Consider the following 24,866-nt stretch of genomic DNA (forward strand, 5'->3'; position numbering starts at 1 on the left):
AAGCCTATCCACCTGCATGCCCCAGTCCTGTGGAAAAGTCTCTCCTTTTGCCTCATAGATATTATGAAGCACACAGAAGGAAGCAATAACCATATAACCTAGTAAGCAAACAGCGCCAGCGACCCTTTAAATGGCAAAGACACATTCAACCACCATTCTGCTCTTGCTGAGCCTGTTATTGAACTGATCCTTGCTGCTGTCCAGGTGTCCAGTGTATGTCTTCATGAGCCATGAGAGTAAGGGGTAGGTTGGGTCTCCCAGGATTACTGTTGACATTTCAATGTCACCAATAGTTGTTTGGTGTTCCAGAAAGAAAGTCCCTGCTTGCATCTTTCTGAATTGACCTGTGTTCTTAAAGATGCACGCGTCGTGAACCTTCCCTGACCATCCCAGGTTGATGTAGTAAAACGGCCTCGGTGATCCATCAGTGCTTGCAATGCCATTGAAAAGTATCCCTTTCTGTTTATGTACTCTTTAGCAAGGTGGTCTGATGCCAAGATAGGGCTATGCGTGTCATTTATCGCCCATTAGGGAACCCCATTGTGACAAAACCATCCAGTATTTCCTGCACATTGCCCAGAGTCACAACCCTTCTTAGCAAAAGACGATTAATGCCCTGCATACTTCGATCACAACAACCCACATAGCGGATTTACCAACTTCGAATTGATTCCCCACTGATCAGTAGCAGTCTGGAGTGTCGAGCTTTCACACAGCGATCACCACTCGCTTCTCCACTGTAAGAGCAGTGTTAGTGTTGCTGTGCTGCAGGGCTGGGGAGAGCTTTGCACACAGTTCCTGGAAAATGGCCTTGTGCATACAAAAGTTCTGCAGCCACTGATCACTGCATAACGATGCAATGCCACCAGTCGGTGCTTATTTCTTGGGACCAGAAATGGTGCCCCACCACGGTCAGCTGCTGCACGACGGCCAACAGCAATTGATAATTGTTTCATTCTTTGGCTTCCAGCAGGGCTACTTGAAGGACGTTGCCATTTTTCATTTGGCAGTTCCTCTCGCAGCTCTGGAAATACTGCATGATTAGACACATGGGGTTTGTAATGCTCACAACAATAGTGCGCAGTTGTGTGGGGTCCGTGCTTCTCGGGATATGGTGTACATGCGTCTATGCCAGCCTTTTGAAAAAAGGTGCAAAATATGATGGATTCCAATTGAAATCGGGGCGGGGGAGGGAGAAAACTGCATCATGGGACTTTGAAGCCATGTTCTCAGTCCCCTCCCGTGAGAATGTTTTGGTTCCATGAGGCATTTCTAGCCCTTCTCACAACCCCTTGTGGCAAGTTGCACTGTGGGATACCTACCCACATTGCACTGCTCTCTGCATCAGTGCAAGCACGGCTAGTGAGGACACGCTCCACCAACACAAGGAGTATGGTGTGGATACGCACTATCGACTTAATTACTGTGGCGGCTGGATGTCGACTTAACTGAAGTCGACTTACATTTGTAGTGTAGACAGGCCCATAGTGTTAGCAAACTGGGACACAAGTTTGTGGGATTATAAATTAAGATGTATCTTGAAAAAAACAGTCTTTTCAAAGCTACTAATGGATAAAGGTCAGCATTCCAGCCATCTATAGGTGGAGTAGCAAGGGACTGAAATTCCATTTGATTAAAGTAAACTTCCTTGCCCTAAGGAAAACAAGCAATAATTCTCTCTACTGGACCCAAAGTCTTTGTGATTAATACGTCTTTCCAGATGTATGAAAAATTGGTCCAGCAGGCACAAAACCCCCTTCAAAACACAGCCCCCCCCCACTTCCCTTTTGACACGCTATGTTTATTTGGCCTTCAAAGCATTTTTTCTCTTATTTCTCTAATTTTATTTTATTTAGATCATTCTCTGTCAGCACATTTTTCATTGCCTTCAACTGCTAATAAAACGGACGTCCTTAAAAATAAAAAAGTGATAAGCCAATAATAGCCATATATTACAGTATAAACGGAGCTGGTGTAGGATGCAAACACATATCTACAATGAGGTGGATGAATAGAATAGTAAATTGCTTGTCTGTTGTTAGTAATTGCTATTTTTACTAGCTTTTAATTTGTAGAGATGCTAAATCATTCAAGCACTTTCCCGGACCTGGTTCCTCTTTGTGTTGTTTCCTGGGCATCTACCATGGTTTATAGAAAGGTTTCTTCTCTGATGAATTCCTTTCTCTTCAGTCCAGTTAAATGCATTGGTACAGCTGCTTAAGGTCAACCAGATATTATGCATTTATCCTTAACAAAATGTAGTGGTAGCATAAGAATTGTTTTTAAGAATAAAGCTGCTGTTCTTCTGTCACCACTGAAATCAGAGTAAACTGTACATGCAAAACTACGTCAGCCTTGTTTTACTATGAAGTATATTATTATAAAGAAGCTCAACCTATTTTGTTTGCCAGTGAGTAGGTTAATGGGTAACTGCATCATGATCTACAAGTACCTACAGGGCAAGAGATTTCTGAGAGTTAGAAGGCTCTTTAATCTAGCAGAAAGTGTCATAACGAGACCCACTGGTTGGCAGCTGAAGCTAAACAAATTCAGTCGTTTTTAACAGTGTGGTTAATTAACCATTGGAACAACTGACCTAGGGAAGGGGTGGATGCGCCATCACTTGAAGTCTTTAAGTCAAAACAAGATGTCTTTCAAGAAGATAAACTCCAGCTGAACCAGAAGTTATGGGCTTGATGCAGAAATTACTGGGTGAAGTTCTATACGTCACACAGGAGGTTGCACTAGACGATCATAATGGTCTGTGAATCTATGACTATGGAATAAAGTTAGGGCAGATTAACTATAGCTTGATTAAAACTAGATTTGAATATTAGTTGCTATATAATGCACCTCTTTGGGCTGTATAAGTAAAAATAATACCACGGTTGTACCATACTATAAGTCAACTATCAATATGATCAATTTATATTATATTCTTTCACTCTTTGGAATATGGCGAATTATGATGGTCTTGTGATTAAAGCACTGGGCTGCATCTCAGGAGATATAGATGCGACCTCTGTGTGAGCTTGGACATGGTTCCTTTAAAACAGGGCTAATAATATTTCCCTACATTATAGGGCTGTTGGGAGAATAAATACCCTAATATATGTGAGGGGCTTGGATACCATGGTGATGGACCTCTTCCTGGGAAGACCCATAGGAAAAAATCCTGCTCCACCTTTCATGCACCAGAAGCTCCTGCAAGGCAACACGATCTCCTAAAAAATGTATTTTTCAGTGCATGTAACCTTGAGCAGTGCAGAAGTTGGACAGCCATTATTGAATCTGGCTCTAGTTTGTATAATCCCTAGAGAACAATTCAGTGATATTTCAGACCCTAACTAGGTGCTGTGAATGGCATGCGAAATGTACTTATTTCTTGCATTTAAAAATAACTCGTAGTCAGAACCATGTCCAAGAAAATCAGGATTTAAAAATAACTCTCCATTAATGAGAGCGGGTTTGTGCTTGCTGAGGTGTGGTAGATGAGATTTTTGTGCAGACCAGAACAAGCAAAGCTGGCATTCTGCAGTCAGTGGAGAAAGGGGGTTCCAAAGAGGATGGATCTAGACTGTACTCAGTGGTAGCAGATGACAGAACAGGGAGTAATGGTCTCAAATTGCAGTGAGGGAGGTTTAGGTTGGATATTAGGAAAAACTTTTTCACTAAGAGGGTGGTGAAGTACTGGAATGGGTTACCTAGGAAGGTGGTGGAATCTCCTTCCTTAGCGGTTTTTAAGGTCAGGCTTGACAAAGCCCTGGCTGGGATGATTTAGTTGCGGATTGGTCCTGCTTTGAGCAGGGGGCTGGACTAGATGACCTCCTGAGGTCTCTTCCAACCCCAATATTCTATGATTCTGTGATTAACATAATTTGGGGAGATATTATCCTCTCACTCTCTTTGGGGATTTGTGTGTGTAACTTCAGTTAACTCTATTGGAAATTACACCCACACCCACGCGATCAAATGGATAAGCAGAACACAAAAGGGATCTGTACAAAGTCCAGTTAAGCTTTCAGATCTTCCCATAGAACTGCTTACTGCCTAGGTGATCCATTCTTGCGTCATCAGAAGGGCTTTAACAAGGGATAATGAATCAAGGCATGGACACTGCAGATTAAAATAACTGTACTAGGCTGAGGAGCATAACTGTTCAATATTGAGCACAGATGACAGGCAGTAAAGTAGCAGCATGCATTGAGAGTCACTGTAATATATGGTGATATGCCCTGAATGACAGATGGCAGCACAAGGATGGTGGTCTATTAATTTTTCGACCGAATGTTCTTTCTCATCAACTTTTTTGGTGAGGCTGAAAACCAGCGAAGGCTTGAACTCTTCTGCCATGAGATTTATTGTTTATTGCTGCCTTGTAGTCTGTGGTGTTGTGATGAAAAGCTGCCAGTGCTGCATTCCTCCTGGTCTCCCTTTGTTTTTCTTTTGCTCGGTGGGAATTTATAACCATTTAAGAAAGAACAGCAGTAGTCTGCTCCTTCCATCTGAGATCATCATTCATCACCCTGCTTTCCCTCATCTTGTCCATGGAAGAATGGCCCCTCTCTAGTCTCAGGGCAAAGTTATTGACCTCATTTTACCTGTGGGGTTCGAGATTGCTGCTGTGCGAAGCAACCTGCAGGGAGTGCTCTAACTATTCTGTAGCTGGCTTTGCTAAGTGTTCATGGGTGAAATCCTGGCCCTATTGAAGTCAATGAGAGTTTCACCTCTGAAAATGCATGGGCCCGTTTCTGCTGAAGAGAACTCATTGGCAGCAGCAGCAGTAATATACCATTAACTATATTTTTATAATAAGGTTTCCTCATGATAAAACTTGTCACTGTCCACAATGGTTTTAAAACAGAAGCGAAGTCAAGGTGAGCGGGGCCAGGGTTCTTGGCTTTGCTCTGATTAGCTGCAAGCTGCCTTGGGAACAGGGCTTGGAAGAGGGGTTTTAGGCTGTAATGTTTATAACGAGAGCTGCCTGGGAATTTTTTGATTACTTGTTTTTTCATGAAAAATGCCGATTCATCAAAACCAAAACTATTCACAAAACAAGGTCGAGAGATCTCCCAACTCAAAAAAACGTCAAGAGAAAAACTTGTGTTTCCCACTGAGTCTGTCAGTATCACACAAGAACAAAATGCAGCCTGGTTCCATTTTAAACAAAAACCACAACTCATTTAGGCAGGGACTTTGTCTGCCTCTGTGTTTGTACAGCACCAAACACAAAGAGGCCTATCTGCTGAGAGGGTTGCCAACTTTCTAATTGCACAAAACTGAACACCCGTGCCCCACCCCCTGCCCCGCCCCTTCCCTGAGGACCCCCCCCTTCTGAGGTCCCACCCTCCACTCACTCAAGCCCCCCTCCCACTGTCACTCACTTTCACTGGGGCGGGGATTTTGAGTGTGGGAAGAGATGAGGGCTCTGGCTGAGTGCAGGGGATTGGAGTGCGGGAGGGGGTGCAGGCTCCTGGAGGGAGTTTGGGTGTGGGAGGGGGCTCAGGGCTGGGGTACGGGGTTGGGGTGCAGGAGGTGTGGGGTCTGGGAGGGGGTTCCAACCTGAGGCAGGGGACTCGGGATGCGGGCTCCAGCTGGGCGGCGCTTACCTCAGGCAGCTCTTGGTTGGTGTTGTGGAAGGGCTAAGGCAGGCTGCCTGCCAGCTCTGACTCCACGCTGCTCCTGGAAATGGCTGCCATGTTTGGCCCCTAGGCGGAGGCGCAGCCGGGTGGATCTGCATGGTGCATGCTGCCTGCGCCTGCAGGCACTGCCCGTACAGCTCTCATTGGCCAGGAACTGGAAGTAGGGGCAGCATGTGGAATTTCCTTGATCGCCCCTGCGCCTAGGGGCCTCAGGGACATGGCAGCTGCTTCCAGGAACTGCTTGGAGCCAGGGCAGGCCGGGAGTCTTAGCCCTGCTATGCCACTGACTGGACTTTTAATGGCCTGGTCAACGGTGCTGACCGGAGCCAACAAGGTCCCTTTTCGACTATGCATTCTGGTCTAAAACTGGATGCCTGGGAACCCTATCTGCTGACCAGGTGGTCTGAGTGCTACTAGAAAATAAATATTAATAACAATAATAAAAATGAGTGTGAAATTTGGCATGTGTAACCATTACCTGACACAGTTATCTCCTCAGGAATTCTTTAGATTTTTCTCATCAAAATATTGAATGTCAATAAGTCAGAGGGCTGGGGGATGGAGGGGGGGATTTCCACTTTATTCAGGAAGCAATTAGGATTTCAGGTTTTCAGCAATATCTTTGCTATGGAATTTCAAGCCCACAATGAAATCAGTCATGGGTCATAACATATGCTCTACTGCAAACCAAATATAATACAGGGCCTCATGAAATCCCAACCATAAAATTAATTCAAACTGGCTTGGATATGATCGCTCACATGAATTGAAAACTAGCTTAAAGGTCATAAATAAAAGGGAATATTCCAAATTGGTGAGTGGGAAGGATCTAGTGGGTTACTGCTGGTATCAGTGTTAGTCCTGGTCTCAGATACTATCTTCATAAAAGATCTAAAAGAGGGAGTAAGAAGCACATTAATTAAATTTACAGATGATTCTAAACTGGGAGGAATTGCAAATACCATTGGATACAGAAAAATGGTGTAGAAGGACCAAGAAAAATGGGCAGAAAATAACAATATGGCTCAATAAGGAAAAATGCAAACTAATTCCGCGGGGGGTGGAATTAACTGAGACTGAGAAACCTGGAAAGAAGTCATACTGCAAGAGACCTAGGGTAGAGCAAATTAGGTATACAGTTAATATGATATGGCAGCAAAATAGGTCAGTGCAGTGATGGGCTGTGTATGCAGATACCTAATGTCATGGAGTGTAGGAGTTACTATTCCACCTCTCTTCAGCTCTGGTATGATCACACCTGGATTGTGTTCCCTTCTGGGCATCTTCTCATTAGAAAGATATTGATAAGTGAGAAGAATGTTCAGAGAAGGGCACCTCTCACAAGGAGGTTGATGGGACTGGTTTATGTGGAAGGGTTAATAACCAAATAGATCTGTGTATAGCTTAGCTAAGCCACAGCTAAGGCAGAGGATGAAGAGAGGTAGGTTAAGAGCCAGCAGCTATTTGCAAGGTTTGGGGTGGGGAAATGGTACATCCAGAAATAAAATGTAAAAAAGAGAAACTTGGTGGAATAGCAGAAAAAAAAACAAAACTCAAAGCCTGATGACATCTGTGAAGAGTGTTGAATAGTTTCCCAGTGGAAGCACCATTGTTTGACATGTGGACTGGATGTAACACTAAAAAGTGTACCATTTGGAACTGCCTTGTGACGACTGTATTCATGCAGAGAAAAACCATATTGCCAATCCCAAACATTCAAAAATCATGGGATTATGTAAAGATAATGAGATTATGTAAAAATAATAGATTTGGTGTTCTTTTTATTTGCCTTCTGCTTTTTGAGCCTGTAGGGTGCACTGGGTTCATATTTTGAAGCTTTCTCCACAGCCAGAAGGGCTAGAAACTTATTTTTTCTTTAAGAAGCAAGGCTGAAAACATCACATTTTCACTTGACTCCAGGAGCTGGGGCTTTAAGGAAAACAATAATTATCATGAGACTCATGACAAAATCATGAGAGTTGGCAACAGGTAAGTTGGCAGCAGGTAATACCAGACACATCTGCTCTGAAGGGTGGTGCTGGACTGGTTCTCCTATCCTATCCATCTCTATCTAAGAAGCTAGTCCTGAGATTTTAGCATCATAATTACTGCTTTTCCACTGTGTTCCTCCAAAACACTCAATGGAGTTAAAAGGTGGGTCCCATATTGTTTAGGTAAATGTTAATATTTTCTTTCCCGCTGACCTTTTCCATATTCAGGTCTTAGTCAACAAGCCACTATGTTAAATTTCCACTCAAGGCATGATACCAGGATGAAATCAGCTCTCTATTCAAATTCCATTTGGAAACTTGACCATCTTCTCCATATTCAGATATCTGGCAGGTATTAAAATACAATCAATAAAAATGCTACCAACTGTGCAGTAGCTTTGCATTCCTTCTGATTCACCTAGTGATACAGATTTGTTGAGGCTATTGGAAACCAGTAAAATGAGCTGTGAATTGCAGGAAATATATCTGTGTTCTGGCTATGCTGCAGCTTAAGAAATCTCACTAAAACCTGATTATGGTTTTCCTATGTGTTTACTGTTGTCACATTTTAATTAACTTTTATGGCTCTGTCTGATGACTGCAGCTTTACCACCATTGCCTACTGAAATGTCACTCTACTAGCTTTGTTAGGAGTTGTCAATATTAATGGTGGTCTCACAGGGTTGTTAACATCTGAGAGAGTGATTGGAGTGAGATGGAGCTGTTTACAGGCAATGCTGATTGTCAAAGCCTATTGCACAAAACTACCTATTAGGGAAAAGTGAGAGCATGGTAGAAACAATTCCTCTGTTTGGAATGTGTCAACACAGGTCTCACACATTGGGAAATCCAACAGCTTTGGGAGCACATCTAACCCAGGAATGAACAGCGAGTCTAGTTCTTTTGTGACTTATTTTCAGAGGCAAATTAAAAATATATAAAATCTCTCTTTTGTCAAAGAGTTTGCAAAAAGTCCTTTTCAGCTGCTCAGTTGTTCAAGGTAATGGATGTCTCCTTATTGGGTATCTCTCAGAGCTTTCTGTTATCTAGCTACAAGCCAGAGTGCTTAATTGTGGAAGATTACATCTTTTCATCGCGGACACGAACCTGGAAGATTAATGAAATTCCTTTGGTAACGCATGATATCCCGTGTCATTAGGGAAGAAATGAAAAAGAAATATGAAACATTTAAGCATTTAAAAACTACCATTAGCACACAGACATAACTTGACCCAAAACAAAAACAGCTGCCCCAAAATAGTAAGTCAGAAATTCAGAAAATATCTGCATGGTCTTAGGTAGTAGGGTTGGCGCCGGCAAACTCTCCCCAAAGCATCTTTATGTTGGCTTGAAGCCATGTCACCTTGGGATGTGATCTCATCAGGTCTCCTAAGCTAAGCATACTCAGATGTACTCAGTATTTTGATAGGCAAAATGCAGGAAGGGTTGTCGATTTTCTTAGTGGGCATTTTTCTCCTAGTCAATAATTAAAAAATGCTGCTGCATGTTATTAAGGGGCCATGTTGTATTGGTGACTGCGTAAAACAAAGATCCATTGAACACTTGCTGTCATGAGGTCTTACGGAATTAGAGCCAATGGCTGGAAGTTGAAGCAAGACAAGGTTCGACTGGAAATAAGGGGTAAACTTTTAACTAAGGTTGTAGTGGATTCTCCATCATTGACCATTTTAAAATCAAGATGATTGTCTACTTTTTCAAGAGAGATGTTCTAGTTCAAAAGGAATTATTTTGGGGAAGCTCTCCGGCATGTTTCCTTCAGGGAGGCATGCTAAATGAGCACAATGGTCTCTGGGCCCTGGAATCTATGGTCTTGGCTACACTTTTTGTGCATTATAGCACAATAAATCCACCAAGATTGCTCTACCTCACTCCCCGTCCACACTGGCAAGGCATGTAGAGCGCTCTGACTCCGCGCCTGGAGTGCTCCTGGTACTCCACCTCCCCAAGAGGAATAACATTTATTGCGCTCTCGCTGGAGCATTGCAGCGCCAGTGTGGACACCTAATGTGCTCTGATTGGCCTCCGAAAGTGTCCCACAATGCCTGTTTCTAGCCACTCTGGTCATCACTTTTGAACTCTGCTGCCCTGTCCTCAGGTGACTAAGCATCAGACCCACACTTTAAATTCCCTGGGAATTTTGAAAATCCCCTTCCTGTTTGCTCAGCCAGACGTGGAGTGCTCTCAGCGCATCTTTCCACGTAGCCATGCCTCCATGCGGCAGGCAATCCCCGTATGGAGCAATGGCAAGGTGCTGGACCCCATCAGTGTTTGGGTGGAGGAAGCTGTGCAGTCCCAGCTGCGCTCCAGCTGTAGGAATTATGATACCTTTGGCACATATCAAGGGCTGTGATGGATGCGGTGCAGTGTCAGGTTAAAGTAAAGGAGTAGAATGCCTACCACAAAGCCACGAGGCAATCGGCCGCTCCGGTGCTGTCCCCGCGACATGCAAATTCTACAAAGAGCTGGATGCGATACTTGGAGGCGATCCCACCTCCACTGCAATGACCACCATGGACACTTTCGAGCCCAGCACAGCAAGGGGTGTGGGGGAAGAGAAGGAGGAGGAGGAGGAAAGTGCGAGCGATGGTGCTGAAGCAGGGGGAGTCATCCCAGAATCCCTAGATGCATGCAGCCAGGAGCTCTTCTTGAGCCAGGAGGAAGGCAGCCAGTCGTGGTGTGCAGTGCTTGGGGAAGGACAAACAACAGAGGAGGTTCCTGGTATGGGGTTTTCTTTGCGGGAAGGAAGTTTTTAGGTATGGGCTCTTTGGGCGAGGAGGAGGGACCATTGCTGCACACAGGCAAGCTGTGTATGGGCCAGGGCAGAAGCTGCATTGTAGAAGACTCTCCCTTGCTTCCCTGGTCACCCTCAGCAGCGAGATATCTTCTAGGACGAACTCCTGTGGAGAGCGTTGGGACAGTGTTCAGTGTAGGTGCCCCCCTGCAGCTGTTAGCTCTTCCCAAGGCACAGAAAACCAGAGGACAGTACAGCCATGAAACATTCAGTCCCCATGGACCCTGTGCTTAATCGCCATTTCTGGGGCTCCCGTGGGTTATGTGCGCTCGCTTTGGGAAAGGCAAAGTATGGTTTTTGTGATTGCCCTCCTTAAGAGCGGGGGAATCATTGCTCTGTCTGGTGTGTACAATGCTGCCTCTGTTAACTGTTGCATTTTGCCTGTTATCGGTGCAGCCTTGAGATCTCAGCCGTCATTCTTACCACCGGCCGACAGACTGAGAAGACTCAGGAAGAGGCCACGTAAAAGCAAAGAAGACATGCTGCATGAAGTCATGCAGCAGTCTGTAAACGAGAATAAAAAGGCACAGAAGTGGAGGGAGAGCGAAAGGAGGATCCGCCAGGAAAATGCAAAGCACCAGCAGCAAAGCACGGAACGGCTGATTAGCATAATGGAGCGCCAAGCGGACTCTATCCAGGCGCTCGTCGCCGTGCATGTGGAACAGTACTGCGCTCCCACCCCCGCAGCCCTTGTCCCAAAACTCTTCCCCTTGTGCCCCCATGTCCCCTCCAATCCACTTTCCCCAACATCCAGGTTTTTACCACCCCCAGCTGCCTCTACACCCGTAGCTTCACAACCCACCCATGAGAACTACGACCCTTATCCACTGCACTCAACCCCCCTCAGCATGCCTTACAGCTATCCTGAAGTGCAGCACTCAGTCCACAGCACTCCAGGCAGGATTCAAGAGTATGAAATCAGGACATACTCAAGCCTATGAGTGAACCCGTCCCCACCCTACCCCCTTGCCCTTTTGGTATTTCTGTGCTACTTTGTTGTTTTTTTCAATAAATGAATTTTCTTTTCAATAAATGGAGTTTTTTACTTTGAAAACATACTTTATTAGTGCATAAAACAAAATAGACCTTAGCCCAGGAAAGCAACAAGCACTGCAAGTCAGTGTACCAAACAGAGCCACTGCACTTAACTCCTGTGCAGAGCACCAGACATTACTGCTGGCTTTCAGCCTCAAATTGCTCCCTCAAGGCATCCCTAATCCTTGTAGCCCTGTGCTGGGCCTCTCTAGTAGCCCTGCTCTCTGACTGTGTAAATTCAGCCTCCAGGCGTTGAACCTCCGAGGCCTGAGTGAAGATTTCACCCTTCCCTTCACAAATATGGAGGGTACAGCACACGGATATAACCACAGGGATGCTGTCTTCGGCCAGGTCCAGCTTCCCATACAGAGAGTACCAGTGGCCCTTCAAATAGCCAAAAGCACACTCCACAGTCATTCCGCACCGGCTCAGCCTGTAGTTGAACCGTTCCTGGCTTCTTTCCAGGCTCCCTTTGTAGGGTTTTATGAGCCATGGTATTAAAAGGTAAGCAGGGTCTCCAAGGATTATAATGGGCATTTCAGCTTCCCCTATGGTGATCCTCTGGTCTGGGAAAAAAAGTCCCAGCTTGCAGCTTCTTGCACAGGCCAGTGTTCTGAAAGATGTCAGAGATGTCGACCGGTGCAGTGTTCTGAAAGATGCGTGCGTCATGCACTCTTCTGGGCCAGCCTGCGTTAATGTCAATGAAATGACCACGATGATCCACAAACGCCTGGAGAAATACCCCTTTCGCTTAAAGTACTCGGAGGCTAAGTGGGCTGGTGCCAGAATAGGAATATGCGTCCCATCTATTGCCCCTCTGCAGTTAGGGAAACCCATTTGTTCAAAGCCAGCCACAATGTCATGCACGTTACCCGGAGTCATGGTTCTTCTGAGCAGGATGTGATTAATGGCCCTGCAAACTTGTATCAACACAATTCCAACCGTTGACTTTCCCACTCCAAACTGGTTAGCAACCGATCGGTAGTTGTCTGGAGTTGCCAGCGTCCAGACTGCAATAGCCACCTGCTTCTCCACCGGCAGGGCAGCGCTCAATCTCGTGTCCTTGTGCTGCAGGGTAGGGGCGAGCTCAGCACACAGTCCCATGAAAGTGGCTTTTCTCATCCGAAAGTTCTGGAGCCGCTGCTCGTCATCCCAGACTTGCAGGATGATGTGATCCCACCACTCAGTGCCTGTTTCCAGAGCCCAAAAGCGGTGTTCCACGGTGGACAGCATGTCCATGAATGAGACAATTTCGTGTCATATCCGATACGTGACTCGATATCGTCAGATTCCTCACTGTCACTTTGGATCTTAAGCAGTAACTCGACTGCCAAATGAGACGCGCTGGCGAGACTCGTCAGCATGTTCCGCAGCAGTTCGGGCTCCGTTCCCGATGACTGAAAGGGAAGGCAAAGCGTGCACTGCACAGAAACCATGGAAAGATGGCACCAAATGTGGACGGAAACACAGGGATTGCTGGGATGCAAAGTGATGCATCACGGGGCGTTGGGACAGAAGCCAGAATGCCCCTCACGCCGCGCCCCCTTCCCAAAAGCCACAGCGCCAGAATGGGAAGAGGTGCTCTGTGGGATAGCTGCCCATAATGCACCGCTCCAAATGCCGCTTCTTGTGCTGTGAATGTGGCCACGCCAGTGCGCTTGCAGCTGTCAGTGTGGACAGACTGCAGCACTTTCCCTGGTGCACTCTCTGAAGGCTGGTTTAACCCAAAGTACTCTACATCTGCAAGCGTAGCCATGGCCTATGAATGGATGAACTACTTTTAAGAATGCGACTTTGGTAAATGCATTCTTGACTTCTTAAATTCCTCCTTCAGTTTCTTTTTCAAGATGCTGTTATTCTGCACTTTGTGTCTCAAATGTTATAAAGTGTTGCTGCGTGCTGATAAACAGTTGCCATGTTCCATGCCAGAGGTGGATGCACTACAGTGGAGGTGGAATTAGTGATGAGGTGGTCCCAGTTCATGCCACTAGGATCTCTGTACTTACACTACCATGTGCCCTTTTTGTATAGTATATGTACAGTATATATTTATAAATCTGACTTTATATTGCCCTCTCACAGGAAAAACACGGAAGGTGAAGACTTCTACAGAAAACGAAAACTGGAAAAATGCTACAAGGGAGGCAGTGTTACCTAGTAGACAGAGCACTTGACTGGGACTGAGGAGACCTGGGGTTCTATTCTTGGCTCTGCCATTGGGTGGCTTTGAGCAAATCATTGCCCCTCTCTGTGCCTCAGTTTTCCCATCTGCCAAATGGGAATAATGATGTTTACCTTCTTTGCTTTGAGCTCTACTGATAAAAAGTGTGATATACAAGCTAGGGTTTTATTATTATTATTACATGTGCCTGTTGTCATCAGGAGTGGCTGGGACCATGAGAGCAGAGGACTCTATTGGCATTCCTGCAGAGTCACAGCCTAGCCTAGGCCACAGCACTGCCCTCCTATACCCCATTACCTCTGGGTCAGCTTGGTCCTTTCCATCCTACCATTATTCACAAATAACCCAGGCTTGTGGCTTGCCCCATCCAGTGTATTTAGTAGCTGCTTCTGCGTTGCAAATTACGGTGACTCGCGACTTGTCTGAACGGTTATTCTCACCACTCTTTCATATGGCGCACTGCAGCACAGAGAAGCTAAGGTCACAAAGGAAGAGGCAGAAATTGAACCCCACTCTTCCAAGCCCTAATCCAGCACCTTAACCATAGGCCTATACTTCTACTTTGTGCTATATTTTAGGGAGACTATAAGGAACAAATGTCAGCAGCTGTGACTCCTTCCATTGTCCTAGTGACCACACTTTGTTTTCCAGGAGTTTATGGCTCTCTGGTGGCTATTCTATACCTCTGCTTTTAATGCTAGGCTGCAGTAGCGTCCCATCAGTGCATGTTTATGTGCAGGGGATTTCAGGGCTAATTCAGTGGTATTTTGTGATGTGCAAAATCTAGTAGAGGATGACCACACACTTTGTAAAGCACTTTGGGATGAGAAATGCAATGTATAAATGGAAGCTGATGCCTGTTACATAGAGAGGGGAAAAGAAAGAAATCTCTCTCTTCCTCTGGGGAGTTCTTCTCTGATTTATGATGATTATTTTACCCTCTGTGCTATTTTTGTAGCCAAAAGTGTAATCTCTAAAAGGCTAGGCAATGCTGAGACCCACTGAAAAATTCCTCATTAAAGTCGAAGACAAACACTAAGGAGGAAACATGGAACACTAACAGCTGCTGTTAAAGTCCAAATTCTACCAGCCCAACAGCTCCCGAGCTCAGAGACAGCTGGGCTGCTGCAAACTGCCCTACCAAAGAGGGCTGCCAGACAGTATGAAATTACTCTAACGTTGTCTCATTAGCCTTGTCTAATGTGCAACATTTGGGAGTTCAGTATTGATTACCGAGGCTTGGCATCCCATTGTGACAAACATGTAGATCAAAATTAATTCCTGACCTACCTTCTGGTAAGCAGTGGTGCCCGGCTGCTGAAGTAATATGTTGTTATAGTTGGCTGATTTAAAGATAGCTCAAGCTCGTTTGACCAATTTGCTTCCCTGCTTTCAGGCTTGGCCGTATGTACATGATTGTCATCTATTCCTCTGAAATGCTCGGCTGAGATGAATGAATAAAAAAAGCAGCCATCTTAGCAATCAAACGTTCCCATTTTCCTGTCTTGCTGCTCTCTCTAAATAGTGGAAGCTCAGTGCTAGGAAAAATAAACGTGGTGAGTGATCTGGTTCTCTGACTCCTGGATTACTGCTCTGCCTTAAAGCAGTCATAAAAATGGAAGAGAGTCGCAGTTTCATTTTTCAGACAGCAGTCGTTAATCATGTTTTGAAAGTCCTGCATGAGACTTTCAGAGGTGGGAAACCAAAGCGCCCTTCACTTCTTGACATACAACTACTGACATGGTACCCATCTGGTCCTACAGAAGGATGTCATGAGGCATGATCCGGTAATTAATGCTAACCTATGACGTTCTGGAGGCTGTGCCGTTTTTTGTTGAAGGTTTGTGCCTCCCCAGTTAGGGAGGCAGGGACCTGGCAGAGTTAAAATTGCATCCATTGCAAAAATGAATATGTATTTGTGCATATGAACGCCATGTCTATTTCTTTGTTAGCCAAAGAGAATTTGTGCACCACCAGTAGGAAAGGGGTTAATATACAATAGTATTACTATTAAGCCAGGAAAAGCTTGACCTCTGCTCATTCCTTGTGGCTAACTGAATGTTGGAGATTGTAAGAAGGATTGTGTGGGTGTGTTCCCAGTATTTAGTTTCCGAGAGATGGAAATATCATCTTCCTTGACTTTCAGAGGTTTTAGCAGAGCGATCCAGAGTACAGTATTCTTGGCATGGAGTCTCTCTGCACTCTGCAGCCTGAAAGCACTGAATGTTAACATACCTACATCAAAGCTGTGTGTGCCTCCGTCCATTGCTATGCTGCTGAGAGGGAGGCAGAGGTAGGCAGAAATTTGGGTATGAGGGCAGAAAGCCCGGTAGGACTGAAATTGCCCATCTCTCTCATCTCTTGATTAAAATGACCGTATTTGCAAACTTGAAAAAGGGGACACTTCTGTGGCATTTTAGGGTCAGACAAAAGATTAAAATGCTTCTTTAAAAATGAGTGCAGCTGTTGTTACTGTCAGCTTCTGAGTCTGTTATTTATGTATTAGTTATTACCCAGACCCCATTGCGCTAGGTGCCGTACAAATGCAGAACTAAAAGACAGTCCCTCCCCCTAAGAGTTTACAAACTGAGTATATGATGAGAGACCACGGATGGATACTGACAGACAGCTTGGGGTAGTACTAAAAAACAATAAGACAACATTGGCCAGCAAGATAAGCAGTGGTCTCAGCAAAAAAAAAGTTGTCCAGGTTTGTAGGCATCACTGCAAAGGAGGTTTTTAGGGAGGGATTTGAAGTAGGACAATGAGGTAGCTACGTGGATGTTTACAGGGTGCTCCTCCCAAGTGTGAGGGGTATCCCTGGATAAAGCACGAAGGGGGCTTTGGAGGCTAGCATCATTGGTAGAGAAGATGAAGGAGCTGACATCTTGTTAGTGAGTTATCTCTCTAGCTTGTCGCTCCAAAACCTTAGCCAAGACCTGGTGTGTCACTTATCTTGAACAGTTCCTGGTGGGTTGGGGTGTGGGAGACAGCACTGAATTAGGCAGTATTCTAGTGTTTGTCTAGGTTCTCCACATTAACATTTGGGAACTGTGATGGGGTGTCCACCCCACACAAGGCCCGAGCTTCTTAAAAAGGGCCAATTAACCTTATAGGAGGGCCAGGGCCTGATAAAGTCTCATTGAAGATGAAGCCTGGCAGGGCAGAGGCAGGCTGAGCTTGTATAAAGCCATCAGGGAGGCCTGGTCCACACTACACAGTTAAATCGATTTAAACAGCGTTAAATCGATTTAACTCTGTACCCGTCCACACTACAAGGCACTTTAAATCGATTTTAAGGGCTCTTAAAATCGATTTCTGTACTCCTCCCCAACGAGAGGAGTAACCCTAAAATCGATATTACTATATCGATTTAGGGTTAGTGTGGACGGAAATTGAAGTTATTGGTCTCATTCCTTTAATGTAGCTACCCAGAGGGCACCGCTCCGGAAATCGATGGTAGCCTAGGACCATGGACGCACACCACCGAATTAATGTGCCCTAGTGTGGACGCATAAAATCGATTTTATAATATCGGTTTTATAAAACCGGTTTTAGTAATTTCGATTTTATGCTGTAGTGTAGACGTAGCCGGAGAAAGCAGGAGGAGGCTGCAGCCAGGAACTCTCCCTGCAGTGATTCCCTAGAGAGAAAGGGAGTTGGCTAGGGACAAGGAGGAGTTCTAGGGGCACAGTAAGCCCTGGCATCCTGCCCTGAACTACAGAGTCTGGCAGGAAGCTGAGAAGTGGGATTAGCCACTAGGAGTGGAGGAAGTTCAGGTTGGTAAATCAGTGATGGGCTAGGAGACAGAGAAGAGAGATAGGAAGAAGCCCAGGGAAACAGCAACAAGGTCTGAGATTGAGTAGTCTGTGGTTACTAGGCATAGATTCCCTGGGCTGGAACCCAGAGTAGTGGATGGGCCTGGGTTCCCCTCCCAGCTATTGGGGAATTGGCCCTGGAACTGGACTTGGGCTGGAAGATTGTCTGACATGGCACATGGACAGCTTGTCCAGTGGGACTTTGACATCCTGAAAAGGAAGGACTGAATAGTGACCTGGCCGGAGGACCAAGTCACAAAGAGGAGCACCCCGAGTCCCAGAGAGAGAGGTCATGATGTGGGCAACTGACAGAACGGGGCACCGGATTGGGTGAGAGCTAATTCCCAGACCCAGCCACCAGGAGGCACTCCAGCAAATACGTCTACCCCCATTACAGGGGTCAATCTTCAGCTGTCATTTGGTCATATTGTCGCCAGTCTTTGCCACTCCAGCTTTCACTTGATTTAAAGTATATCAGTATTTCTGTTCAAGGTCGGCACTGAGTGAGTGGGGAGGGAATTCTGAAGGAGCCAGATTCTCTAGGATGATCTGTGTTTCTCTCCATTTTGCTACTCTCGTCTACCTAAAAATGCCACTGTGGAAATGGATTTTCAGTGTTTAGAGTTTCAGTAGAATGGCACATGGTTCCCGTTGCTTCAAGCAGCCAAATGATTAGGGGGCTGGGGCACATGACTTAGGAGGAAAGGCTGAGGGAACTGGGATTATTTAGTCTGCAGAAGAGAAGAATGAGGGGGATTTGATAGCTGCTTTCAACTACCTGAAAGGGGATTCCAAAGAGGATGGATCTAGACTGTTCTCAGTGGTAGCAGATGACAGAACAAGAAGTAATGGTCTCAAGTTGCAGTGGGGGAGGGCTAGGTTGGATATTAGGAAAAACTATTTCACTAGGATGGTGGTGAAGCCCTGGAATGGGTTACTTCAGGAGGTGGTGGAATCTCCTTCCTTAGAGGTTTGTAAGGCCCATCTTGACAAAGCCCTGGCTGGAATGATTTAGCTGGGGTTGGTTCTGCTTTGAGAAGAAGGTTGGACTAAAAGACCTCCTGATGTCCCTTCCAACCCTAATCTTCTATGATTCTATGAATGCAGCCCCTGTAATTTTTGCAGGTTTTGAGGCCATCTTCTATGTATTGAGTTAGGTTTGCAAATTGGCCACAGCATGAACATCCTGGGCATTGTCAGGAATTAAAGGCCCTGCAATTTATGGACAGCTGCCAAGCCTTGAGCCTGAGCCCCAAGTCCACCCTTTTTCCCTGTTCGTCTAACATTCACATTCATTATGGAAATGCAATATGTACTGCCGAGAGGAAAGTCTGGCTGACTTAAAGGACCAAAATCTGTTCTCAGTTACAGCTGTGCAAACTCTGACTGCACTGAGGTCAATGGGAGTGCAAGGCTAGAGTCTTGATATTTGGAGAGGAAGGATGGTCTGGTAATTAGGGCACTAGTCTAGGAAGACCTGATTTCAAGTCTCTGCTCTGCCACCGACTTCCTGAGTGACCTTGGGCAAGAAGCTTACGACAGGAGTTTGTTTTTAGTTTTGCTGACTCACAGTGGGAGTTGTTATAGACTCAACATTCATTGCCTCCAATGCTACATCTTGCTGGGCTTGGAGGGAGAGATACCAAGGTACCAGAATCACTATAGACTGTCAAATATATGAGCTGCTATTAGGCCAGGATCAGATTTTTTTTTTAAGATGTTGTCAGTGCTTAGTTTTATAGTCACTTTTGCTTCTTATTCAGGAAGGTGGCCTGAGAACCTAGAACAGATGAGATGTTTTGCAGTGAGATGTGCCTAGACCACATGCATTTCAAAAGAAGGCCGGGTTAAACACACCTAGATGCCGGGGACTTGGGTAAATAGCATACAGCTGAAAGATAGGTTTCAGAGTATCAGTCGTGTTAGTCTGTATCTGTAAAAAGAACAGGAGTCCTTGTGGCACCTTAGAGACTAACACATTTATTTGAGCATAAGCAGCAGAAAAACTTTTGTAGTGATAATCAAGATGGTCAATTACAGACAGTGGACAAGAGGTGTAAGGATAGTTATAAGGAAATAGATGCAATTAGTGATTCAAGCCAATGAACGGGAATGGCTGAGTCATTATACTACTTGAATCTATTTCCTTATAACTATCCTTACACCTCTTGTCCACTGTCTGTACTTGACCATCTTGATTATCACTGCAAAAGTTTTTCTCCTGCTGATAGGTCAACTTCATTAATTAGCCTCTTAGAGCTGGTATGGCATCTTCTCTCTTCTTATATGTTCCATTTTTCTTATATGTTCCATTCTATGCATCCGATGAAGTGGGCTGTAGCCCATGAAAGCTTATACTCAAATAAATTTGTTAGTCTCTAAGGTGCCACAAGTATTCCCCTTCTTTTTAGTTGAAAGATATGTATTCAGGGGTCTGGTCTGCCTCCCCTTGATGAGAATGTGCAGCTTCTATTAAAGAGACAATGTGGGTGAGGTAATGTCTTTTATTGGATCAACTTCTGTTGCTGGAAGGTACAAAGCTTTTGAGCTACACAGAGCTCTTCTTCAGGTCTGGGGGAAGGAAACAGACTGCCTGAGCTAAATACAAGTTGGCACAGATTGTTAAGCAGACGGGGTAACGCTTGTTGAAGGCAGTCACTTGAAGTGTGTAATTGGGAGTTAGATTGTTATGCATAAAGAGTTTGAAGTGGGCAATAAGGGGTAGCAGGCAATGTGGTGTTACAAATTGTTGTAATGAGCCATAAAACCAGCGTGCCTGTTAAGACCATAGTTTTTGGTGTTTGGCAGAGTTATGAATTGAATTTCCCAGGCTTGTCTTTTGAAGATGTTGGGCAGGTTTCCCTGGAGGACAAGTATTGAAAGATCAAATATGGAGTGATCACTTTGTGAAAAGTGTTTGCCCACAGGTGAGATGGTGTTTTTGTCTATTATCATTTTTTCAATGGGAGTTCATTTGAGAGTGTAGTGATGGTTTTGTTTCACCCACATAGTTGTTATTGGGGCATTTGATGGACTGAATGAGGTACACCGAAGGTTGTGATAGGCATGTGTAGGACCCATGAATCTTGAAAGGTATGTTGTGGAGGGTATTGATTATCATAGCAGTGGAGATATGTCTGCAAGTTTTGCATCTGTTGTTCTGGCAAGGTCTGGTGCTGCTTTGAATTTCATAGACTCATAGATTAATAGACTTACGGTCAGAAGGGACCATTATGGTCATCTAGTCTGACCTCCTGCACAACACAGGCCACAGAATCTCACCCACCCACTCCTGTAACAAACCCCTAACCTATGTCTGAGTTATTGAAGTTCTCAAATCTTGGTTTAAAGACCTCAAGGTGCAGAGAATCCTCCAGCAAATGACCCATGCACAATGCTGCAGAGGAAGGCAAAAAACCTCCAGGGCCTCTGCCAATCTTCCCTGGAGGAAAATTCCTTCCCGACCCCAAATATGGTGATCAGTTAAACCCTGAGCACATGGGCAAGACTCACTAGCCAGCACCCAGGAAAAAATTCTCTGTAACAACTCAGATCCCACCCCATCTAACATCCCATCACAGACCATTGGGCCTATTTACCTGCTAATAATCAAAGATCAATTAATTGCCATCATACCATCCCCTCCATAAACTTATCAAGCTTCGTCTTGAAGCCAGATATTTCTTTTGACCCCACTATTCCCTTTGGAAGGCTGTTCCAGAACTTTACTCCTCTAATGGTTAGAAACCTTCATCTAATTTCAAGTCTAAACTTCCTAGCGTCCAGTTTATATCCATTTGTTCTGAGTTGGTGGGTCCTGGTCTGTGGGGAGCTTGCTTCTGATGATGAGCTTAGCGAGGTTGGATGGTTGCTTGAAGGCCAGAAGAAGGGATTCAGAAAAGATTTATTTTAGGATGTGGTCATAATCAAATATGAGTTGTAATTGTTTACTGATACCCTGTATAGGCTCCAGTGTGGGATGGTAGATGACAACTAGGGGTGTGTGGTCACTGGGTTTCTTTGTCTGGTATTGAAGCAGATTCTCCTTTTCCACAATGGGATTTACTTCTCTGGTGGAGTGTCCTTGTTTAGCGAAGGCAGTTTTAAGCATGTTTAGGTGTGCATCCTGGACTTTCTCTTTGGAGCAAATTCTTTGTTATCTGAAGGCCTGGCTGTAGGTAACAGATTTTTTTGGTGTGTCTGAGATGGTTACTGGATCTGTGGAGGTAAGTGTGGTGATGTGTGGGGTTTCTTCTATGTAGTCATTTGTAGGGTTTCACTGCTGAAGCTGATCATTGTGTGATGTGTCCCCCCGGGGTGCAACTTGGAATTGGGGTACCACTGAGCCCTCCAACTCACCAACCTGGTTCCCCCTCACACTGTGCTGCTATGACAAGCTGCAGACCACTCCTGGTCCTACACTCCCACCAGCATTCACAGAGGCAGGAACACACCCAGCTGCAGTTACATGCAGGTTCTGGCCAGCCAGTGCATGAACCAACAATAGAGAGGCTACAGCCAAAATACCCCCAGCTTCCCAGCCTAGGACCCCAGAGCTGAATCATCCTGCCCTGGTCAAAAATCCAATCAGTATGAATTTATTACCCAGTTCGCCCCTCCCTCGATGTGGAGAGGACAATGCACACCAGCTCTTGTTGACTGAGCTGAGATTTTTCCAGACACTTCACTCAAAAACACACTGCTTAAGATAAAACATAAGACAAAGTTTATTAACTACAGAAAGATAGATTACAAGTGATATACAAATCAAAAGAGGTTACCCAGGAAATTAAACAAAAATGCAAACTAAACCTAATGTACTATATAGGATTTGAAGCAGCAATATCTCATACTGACTGATGGTGCAAGCAGTCCACCAAGTTTCCATACACAGGCTAGAAATCCCTTTAGTTGTTGTGTGTTTGGCAATGTGTTTTGAGTGAGTTTCTGAGTGATAAGTTGTTTTAGGATGATTTCTATGAGTCCTGATATTCCGTCAGTAAGAGAGCTGAGGCTAGATATGATGAGTCTGCCTGGGTTCCCTTGTTTGTGTACCTTGAGAAGTGTGCACAAGGTCCCTGAGGTGGGTTTGTGCGGGATGAGGTTGTAGAGTTTTTTTTGAAGCTGTTTTGGGAAGGATGTGATGGTACCTTTAAATTTCTGTGTGAATTGTGGTGTGGGGTCATCTATCAGTTTTGTATAGTTGGCGGTGTTAGCAACATGTCTGTTGGCCTCATTGACTTGGTCATCATGAATAAGGTCTATGATAGCGCCCACTTTGCCTGCAGGTTTGATCACTGTCTTGTGGTTGGATTTCAGGGACTATAGCCGTCCTCTCTGTGGTAGAGAGATTGTGGTGGATGTGTGTTTGTTGAGGATTTTATTGTCTCTTTTTTCCCCCTGAAGCAATCTGTGCAATGGTCCAGTGTGTGGTTTCATCTGCTCAGGTGGGGGGTGGGGTGTCCAGTCAGATGATTCATTTTTGTTATGACTGTTGGTGGGGATATGGTGACTGTGGGTGGTTTTGTCTTTGTTATGAAAGAATTCTTTCAGGAGGAGTCAGTCGAAGAATTCTTCTAGTTCTCCACATGTTAGTATGGTATCAGGTTCTGTGGCAGGGGCAGAAGTTCTGTCTCTTGGAGACCACAGATACTTCCTTTCTGGTTAGGGATAGTATTAATAGGTTGATGACATTGGGGTGTCATGTGGTGTCTGTGTGGTGGATCACGGGGTCTTGACTTATCTGAGAGGGGGTGTTCTGGTGGTTGTGGAGTTGTAGTTGGTCCACTTTTTGTTGTGTTGAATAGCTGTCATCAGGCTTTTTGATAATTGTTTTGGGTTTCCTGCATGAGCTCTAGGTAGATTTCCTGAATTTTTCTTTTATTCCAGTGTGCGGGAATATCATGTGATGATTTCCTGTTTGAGGTGGTCTCTTCTGGAGTATGTAAGTAGAGGAGATGGTTCCTCAGTTTTTCTGAGGTCCTTCTGCAGAGCAGTTCAGCATATTTGAAGCTGAATGTAGTGGTCAGATGGTTATAGATGGTAAGTCCTCTGGAGTGATGTTTTGTTTCTGGCATTTGCTCAGGAAGTACATGTCACTGTTTAGTCTGGCTTCCATATTTGATGAGGAACACATCCTGAAAGAAATCTTTCCCAACCCCCCTTTTCAAGCCTTCAAATAACTCACCAAGCTCCTCATCAGAAGCAAGCTCTCCACAGACCAGGCCACACCAACTCAAAACCGCATCAGATCTTGTCAGAACAATAGATGCAAAACCTGCAGACATATCTCCATTGCTCCAATGAGCAATACCTCCTCAACACACCTTTCAGGATTCAGGGGTCCAGTCTTATCGCAACATGTGGCGTACCTTGTACCTTCCACCAACAAAAATTGGTCCAATAAAAGATATTACCTCATCCAACTTGTGTCTTTAATAGAAGCTGCACATTTTCATCAAAGGAGGGAGACCAGACCCCTGAATAAATATCTTTCAACTGTGTGCTATTTCCCTTGGCATCTAGGTGTGTTGAACCTGTCCCTCTTTGAAGTGCATGTGCTCTAGGCACATCTCACAGCAAAACATCTCGGCTGTCCTAGGTTCTTTGGCCACCTTCCTGAAAAAGAGGCAAAAGTGACTGTAAAACTAAGCACTGGCAACATCTTTTTAAAACCATCTGACCCTGACCTAATAGCAGCTCTGCAGTGACTTTGGTACCATGCTATCTCTCCCTCCAAGCCCAGCAAGGTGTAGCATTGGAGGCAATGAATGTTGAGTCTATTTCCCATTGTGAGCCGGCAACACTAAACATGAACTCCGATGTTTTTATACTACTTCAGCTCAGGACAGCTCAACAACTCCTCCCTCGCCCCCCTCCCCTGCAAAAAAAAGTTATCCTTGCAAATAAAAGGAATTTTTAGGTCCTATGTTGCTATCCACCTTGAGAAATCCTGTTTCTGATAGAAACCATGACTGCTCCCCACCCTCTAACTCTGAAAATTGTAGCAGCCTTATTTTAAGAAACTTAATCATGTGTTTTTAATCCACTTAGTTCAACAGCCTCCAACGCTCCACCATGTTAGAGAACATACCACATGAATCATGCACATTCCTTTATCTGATGGTCTGTTTGTATTAAAGCCCTGCAAGAAGTACCGTTAAAGGAGGAACTTGCTGTCGTCATGTATTTGCATTTACAGAAATCTCTAAATGAAGCTACAAGGACTGCCGTTGAGTAGAGTATCCATCTATCTACTCATAAGGAGCCCATCATGACAGTATCTGGATACTTCATAAACATGAATGAATTTATCCTCTCCACCCCTCTCTGCAGTGGGGAAGTGTTGTTATCTCCAATTTAGAGATGGGAAACTGAGGCACAGAG

At 45.0% G+C, this 24,866-nt stretch overlaps 1 long non-coding RNA gene across 1 annotated transcript; it reads right to left on the reverse strand.

Moving 5' to 3' along the window:
* Positions 1 to 5,934: 5,934 nt before the first annotated feature.
* Positions 5,935 to 24,866, reverse strand: LOC115651367. The gene is made up of 3 exons (XR_004000340.1): positions 24,855 to 24,866; positions 6,714 to 6,718; positions 5,935 to 6,029 (listed from the first exon to the last, which is right to left on the reverse strand). It is a non-coding gene; the product is annotated as an uncharacterized LOC115651367 (long non-coding RNA).

Source organism: Gopherus evgoodei, chromosome 4 (genome assembly GCF_007399415.2).
Source record: "Gopherus evgoodei ecotype Sinaloan lineage chromosome 4, rGopEvg1_v1.p, whole genome shotgun sequence".
Taxonomy (NCBI): Eukaryota; Metazoa; Chordata; order Testudines; family Testudinidae; genus Gopherus; species Gopherus evgoodei.